Below are 6,838 nucleotides of genomic sequence, written 5' to 3'. Positions count from 1 at the left end.
AGGCAATTTACCATCAAAATAAAGGATATAAGTTTCTCTTTCCTGTGATGTGTTTATTTTGCTTGTAAATTGTTTAAAACGCCAGAAATTCGCCGGTGAAAACGGCGCGCCGTAAGCGGGGAGGCCGGGGTTTCAGATCGCGGTTCCAAAACTTCCGGATGCAGCCGCCGTGACCCCTGACTTTATCGCGCTTGCGCTTCGCCGTCTTAGACCGCAGCAGAATGAAAGTTGTACCATTTGAAAGAGCACATTTCAAGCTTTAAAATGATGCCTGGAACATGAGGAAAAATTAATTTTTCGGGGGACAAAAGTCAATTTGAAAGGAATCGTCGATCTTTAATGATAAAAATCACCGAACGAACTTTATTTTTTCTTCTTGTTCCTGGTGCCAAACTGACGACAAAAAACAGGGCTACGTTTTGATGTAATCGGCATGTTTATAACATGCACACTGGCAAAGCGCCGGCCTTTTTTCCCCGACGATCGCCCTGATTTGGCCGGCCAGCGGCGCCGCGCGATCCTAACGCGCCAAATTTTGGGCCCCGCGCCCCTCAGAAACGGAGGATGTGTGACTGAAGCGGCACAAATAGAACATTTTTCGACGCTATGGATGAAGAATTTCAAGGTAAAATACTTGATACAACTTGTAGTGTTTGGGGGAGGGGGGCATGTTGAAGAAAATGTGCTTTTGAACAATTTTTTCTCAAGTCAATCCCAGCAATATAATTTCTATGCAGTGTTTCTTTATCCATGTTTTAGTCATGAAACTTACATGTAATGTAAAATGTTTCTTAGTAATTATTTCTTATTAATTATTCTTAGTTTATTGCTTTCTTTAGTATATTTTACATATGGATAATTTTTTCACTTTTGTTGAACTTGAGGCACCGTGGCCCGGTTAGGGGTCAGCCGGGGAACCTATGCCCAATTTTTTTTAGAAAATATCAATTGTATATTTTCAATGTCATCGTTACTGTTCGTGTGAATCATTTCTTGCCTCGTTCCAAGTCTAAAATACCATTGTGTATTTTTTTCACTTGTTGAACTTGAGGCACCGCGGGCCCCCGGTTAGGGGTCAGCCGGGGAACCTATGCCCAAATTTTTCAAAACACGAATGGCATTTTCATTGTCAACATAAAAAAATTGTGCAACCAGATTGTGTATTCTTTGTCAGATTTTGCCAAGTGATTTTTTGCTCGACTTTTCTGGTGTAGCAAAAATCTTAAATCGGTACTTACCTGCAATATTATACTCCTGACTCTACTATCAGCCAGGTTCCTACTGACCGGGCGAGGTTGACACAGTTGGTACTGAGGTTCAGTCGCAGAAGATGGCTCAGAAACAGTGACACTTACCTCCTTCCATCTTGTTGCAGGTATTTATCTACTTAATGATAATAAGTTAATCTTTTCCTTACCCCCATGAACTTGCCTGTCTTTCTTTATTGAATTCTTTATTTCATTATTGGATCATTCTGATCCTTTCGTCACAAGAAAGAAAGAAGTCATAAGTCATAAGAAAGATGATGATGTAGATCAACATCAGACGTGGTACTGGAGTAGGTCGTCATCCCCTCAGATGTAAGAACATTATCACCATGGTAGACATGTTAATCATAAAACTCAAATAATTTTGTTTTCCAGGTGGAATGTAGATTGTACCAACTCCCAGATGTAGCTGATATAAGACCGGAGAGCGGAGCGGAGATATTGAATGGTAGAGGTCAAACATAATGTTGACAATTTTTGCAGCCAGCTCCATTATCAGCATTAAGTTTGTTTTAAGAATACTGTTGCTACCACAGAGAATGATAAGTAAGCCTGTTGTTTTTGTGAAAAGTTGTTTACCTTGAATTATTATATATAGTATTGATTAAATAAGGAGAAGTACATGTACCTGCAAGTACATCAAAGAAATCTGTATCGATTGTATGTATCCTGAAGACAGCCTTTGACCTTGAAAAATGTTGAACTTATCCTAATAAATTTAGTGTTTACACAATGTCTACATATTGATATTTTATCTCTTATTAATACTAACATCTGTCTTCTATATTTTATTATACAATTACAAGTGTAAAGTTGTACTGTTGATGCTGTGTAACATCATGACTAACATGAAAATAATGCGACATATTCACACACTTACCTTTCACCTTGACCAAGTTGACCTTGTTATAAGGCAATTAATATTGCTGATATTCTATGGATGTGACATTGTTGGCATATTTGTTGTGTACATTGCAAAAGTATATGAAGCATGATATTTAATCTTCTGCAATGCGACTCAACTGGTGCAAAAAACACCATTGACCGTAACCCAAAATGTGAACTTTTAAACCCAAATTTACTTATTTCTTAAAGAATTACAGGTAAGATGACAATGATTGTGTGAAAGGACACCAGTGGGTGCTGTTATGTGTAAAATATTGAAGGAGAGGGTTGTTCCTGTCAAGAGATACAAGTATGTGATCTTTGGAGGATTTTTCCTTCTCCAGGGGTCAAAGGTCACGGTGCCACCTGTGTAATTTGTTGTGAAATGCATACTTCGACCCTGTGTAAAAACATAATAAAATGACATGAATGTTCAGAACTCTGTGGAGTGATTCTATGTAGTACATATTACAGGGAAATAAGATAAAACAAGCTTTGCAGCCTTTACTTACCTTTTCATCAACCCTCAAAAAAGGTATTTTGTTAATTTTCATAGTTTATCGCGCAGCCGGCCATATCTGAGGGTAGGTTTTGGCAACTTTGTGGAGCCATATCTCAGCAACCCTTCAAGATATTTGCTTCATTTAAAAAGCATTTTACTCCTCTTGGTTAGCTCTTTCAGAAACAGTAAAAACAGTCATTGTATTGTGTTTTTGAAATTTTGGTTGGAATACCTACTCTTTGCATTTTGCGAAGAGGACAAAAGAAACTCAGTAGCTACATGCACTATAATACTAACTGATTTGGTTACTAGTCTATACCATCCCCATGGCCCTTCCCCACAATTTTGTTGATCCTCTCCCATGACATTGCGCTCTTTCTATCTTATCTACAAACATGTGACCAGTCTGTTGTGCATAAGTGATGAATCCTTTGATCCAAGGCTTGCTCAAACCCACCAGGTTCATACTACAGGTATCACTTTGACGAAAACACCACAGATGGTTCTAGGCACCTCCAACTGGCACAGAGAAATGTGGTACCTTTTAGGTCGACCTGTTCTCCAAATGATGGCTTGAACATGATTGCTCCTCAACTAGTGGGCGTCAGAGTGATCACCCCAGGTTGGAATTACCTTGGCTCTTTGCCTAGTGCTCATTTGTAGGCTGAGAAGGTCTCAGCTGGATGCAGGACTCAAGATACATACAGTCAGAACTGCCAAGGAAGACCACTTATGGGACTGATATATAGTCTGTTCTATGTGAGCATTCTACTATTTCTAGACAGGAAACGTAATGATTGTGTGAAAGGGAAAAATTATGTAAGGGACCACCATAAAGAGGCACATTGGCCAGGTGGTCCTTTAGATATAGGTTCGTGTGTATTGCAAAAGACATAATATCTGTAAGAAGAAGCAGTTTTGGATATGGTTGCCTAATGTAAAACTAAAAGTCTATTAATATAGAAATTTCATTTTATAAACGATGTGAAGTGAGAGCAGATAGGTTTTTGCCCGTTTCCCCAAATAAAAGATTAGACAGATGGATGCTTGCAACATTTCCGGGACACTGCTATACTGTTCTTTCCTATTGTCCTGATGTTTAAGATGTAGTAATATGTTCAGCATTTTCTCAATGTATCCTTGAGCCTCATAAAATTGTTGGTTAGACATGCAAATTACTTACTTACTTTAATTACTAGCACTAATACTGTAACAAATGGTTTTTCTTTCTAGTGTCATGATGTGACTTTTGATAGACAATTAGAGGAATAATCATAACAGCTATGGGTTTCTTATCTGATGTTGTTCACAGCTGCGAAAACATATTCCAACAGTATGCCATTGTAGTCATAGCTTAGGTTATATAGGTATTTTCAACATTGTGTCATAACAAAAGGCAAAGTTGATCAAATGTTTGCTTGTCTTATTGACCTCAAATTAGAGGTGCCTTGTTAATGTGGGTCTTTGAAGGAGGGGCACTGGACTGTTCAAAGGTTGGCCAGTAAATGACAACATATTATGTCATTTCGTCATGTGATACTGAGGTAATTGTCATCAACATGTGATGTTTGCTAATGGCCACTTGAATCTTGTATCTTGGTTTTCGTCTTTTTGCAGGAAAAACAGTGGAGCATTGGGTGATATAAAAATATATTAAAAAAAAAGAACTGTAAACACCTTAATTTTACAGAGGCTTATTTTTGTGGTAATGATTTGCTAGGGAAAAGGTTTTCTTGTGTTTTAAGTTTGTACTTAAAACACATCGTCTTTGACTTTGGTATTCTATGACATAAGTATCTGTTTTCAGATATCTTTTTGCAATTATTTATTGGCACATGATTCGTTCATTTTGCAGATTCTTTGTATGGCCACAAACTCATTGGGGGGTAAATGGGGGTAAACAAAATTGATGTGGATGTCATACATTCAGTGAAATCAGTAAGGATTAACTGCACTTTAAAAAGGTCTTGATTAAAGGAAAGGAAAGGCGCAAGAGAGCAAGTGGTGCAGGCCCAGACCTGTCAGTCTGCTACCTGCCTTATGTAACACAAACAACAGCACCCAGCAGGGAGATGGCCAACACTAGACAGTGGAGTGGCTATATAAATACACACAGGGATCACCTCACATTGCTGCTGTCATCACTGGATATAAACACAACCCCTGACATCTGTCATTGTTCTCCTTGTAGCCCTTTCTTTCTGTAGAGGTTGTAGGTCACATCATCGGATTAGGCTTGGATTGGATATTATGATGGTTTGCATGTCTTTTTCCTAGACTGATTTAATCACGCTTCTTATTGGCCCGTCCTACATTGCCGTGAGGAGGCGCCAATCAGCCCTGGATAGCAGAGTTGGTGTTACACAGACTATCTTTCTCCATGAGGACTCCAGTTTAGCAATAAGTGCTGTTGGTAAATATTTTATGAAGCGTAATCGGCCCCTTTAACTCAACATTAATGTATCATGTTATTTGTTATCCTGAATTTATCATTGAAAAATCATTGGCATCATAATTGAGTGTCCGATAGTTTTGGCATTCACATGCTAGTTTGCCATATACCTCATGAATACAAAGCAAAATTCAGTATGATCATTCCCAAAACCTTTTGCGCTAATAGGTCAATTTGTGTTCAACGTACTGTTGCCAGACATCCTGAATTTACGGTTAAATGTTGCGGCCCTCCTAAATTTACCGTTAAGCATTGCTTAGATCCCCCCAATGCAGACCCTCTATTTTGAAATGTTGCCGCAACACCACCCTGCCATTTAAGACCTGGACAGGTGTTGACTTCTTGAAGTGCAGGAACTGGCCGATATATAACTGCTGAAGTAGTTTACTCAGTCCACTTCTCTGGTGGATAAACCTGTCGGTTGAGGAGACCAGTCTGTGGTAAATGTTGACTCAGGGGTTGGACTGTTGGACTGGGATTTCATTGTTGACATCACAGAATATTGTGTTGGTTTTTTTAATGTGAGGGACTGATGATGCCTTTGGTGCTTGCTGTTTATTTATTTATTTTTGCATCTTAACTTAAGGATAGTCCCTTGCTGTTACTAGTGTTTGTCGGTAGAACTCAATGCTGTCTCCAACTTTGAATTTTCAAAACGCCATGAAACACAGAGGCCATCTAAGGCCATTTTCCCCTGAAAATTTTGTGAATTTCAACTCTCTGAAATGCTATTTCTGGCATTTTCCAACACATTTTCCTTGAGTTTGTTGCGAAATCTGTCATTGTAAGCATATGAAAATACATGACAGATTGTAAACATAGGAAAGACGGGATGAAATTTTTGTCCAAATGAGAAATTTTCCTACCTGGGGCAAAAGGAAAGGACCTGGAGGCTGGAGACAGCCCAGGTAGATCTGCAGGGGTAAACTGTCTAACATGATCTCACGGAGATTGAATCAGAAAACAGTATAAAGTACAAAGTCTCAGTAAGGTATGCTGAAAGGAAGGGGAAGAGTTCAAGTGGAAGGTGATGAACCCTACTGACCTCTGCAGCTGTTTGCTGCCGCCAAGTACTGTATGTCTTCTATGATGAAGCAGATAATACACCACTGGGGTCAAGACTAGGGTCAGTCTGAATTCCACATGTTCACACCTGTATACTTGGAGCAGCCCCCTGCTGTACTGCCCCCACAACAATGGGGCCCAACGCCCAAGGGAACTGAGGTGTAGTCTCTACCTGACTGGCTATGCTGGCTATCATAATTTGCCAGGGGAGTTTTGCTATCAGAGGAGTTGGCTGGATGCTCATGTTACTCTAGATCCAGGGGAAACATGAACCTAAGCATGGACTCACTTCTCTGGCCAATTTCCCAAATTTTTTTTCCAAATTCTATGATCCATGCATCCTTGTTGGAAGACCTGATGGAAGCTAACTGAGGTGGGCTGTGCCCCAGGGCTGTCTCCACATCTGGGACATGTCCCTCCCTCTGGGGAAGGAAATCTGCTTGTTGGGACAGACAAATTAAATTTCACCCTGTCTGTCCCAAGGATCTGAACTTCATGTCATGAAATTGGTGTAAATGTATGTTTCATAAGCGTGAAATGGCAGATTTAATGACGAAAATTGACAACATGGTCAAAGTTTAGACAGCCTTGCATACAATGCAATGGTAGTAAAATTCTATTGCAATGTTTCTTCTTCTGTACCCTTGCCTTGTGGACCCTCTGAAC

The 6,838-nt window shown here is 39.6% G+C and overlaps 1 protein-coding gene and 1 long non-coding RNA gene across 3 annotated transcripts in view; both read left to right on the top strand.

Moving 5' to 3' along the window:
* Positions 1-6,838, top strand: part of LOC118418951 (E3 ubiquitin-protein ligase SH3RF3-like) — a 70,474-nt gene that overhangs the window by 19,575 nt on the left and 44,061 nt on the right. The window lies entirely within an intron of this gene.
* On the top strand, positions 18-1,742 carry LOC118418952. The gene is made up of 3 exons (XR_004831566.1): positions 18-625; positions 1,271-1,375; positions 1,644-1,742. It is a non-coding gene; the product is annotated as an uncharacterized LOC118418952 (long non-coding RNA).

This window comes from Branchiostoma floridae, chromosome 7, assembly GCF_000003815.2.
Source record: "Branchiostoma floridae strain S238N-H82 chromosome 7, Bfl_VNyyK, whole genome shotgun sequence".
NCBI classification, from domain to species: domain Eukaryota; kingdom Metazoa; phylum Chordata; class Leptocardii; order Amphioxiformes; family Branchiostomatidae; genus Branchiostoma; species Branchiostoma floridae.
This window is presented reverse-complemented; position numbering and strand designations above follow the sequence as displayed.